We start from the raw sequence: 266 nt of genomic DNA on the forward strand, positions 1-266 counted from the left end.
TCCTATTACACTCGCTTCCATCTTATTTGTGAGATCAAGATTTTGTTTTTCTCTTGTTTTAGGATCAGCTGGAGTCTCATTAGTATTGAGTTTCTTCTCCAGAAAAAAAAACGTTTTCTTATTTTTATACGGAGGTCGTGAGGGAGAAGGATTTTTTTTTTTGTTCTCTCTCTTAAGCAAGAAGTTTTTGTACTGTATTATCTCTTTATGAGTGTTGTTGTGTTTTTTTTTTATAATTATGTTTTGTGATGGAGAGGAGAGGCTTC

Source organism: Penaeus monodon, chromosome 23 (genome assembly GCF_015228065.2).
Source record: "Penaeus monodon isolate SGIC_2016 chromosome 23, NSTDA_Pmon_1, whole genome shotgun sequence".
Classification (NCBI taxonomy): domain Eukaryota; kingdom Metazoa; phylum Arthropoda; class Malacostraca; order Decapoda; family Penaeidae; genus Penaeus; species Penaeus monodon.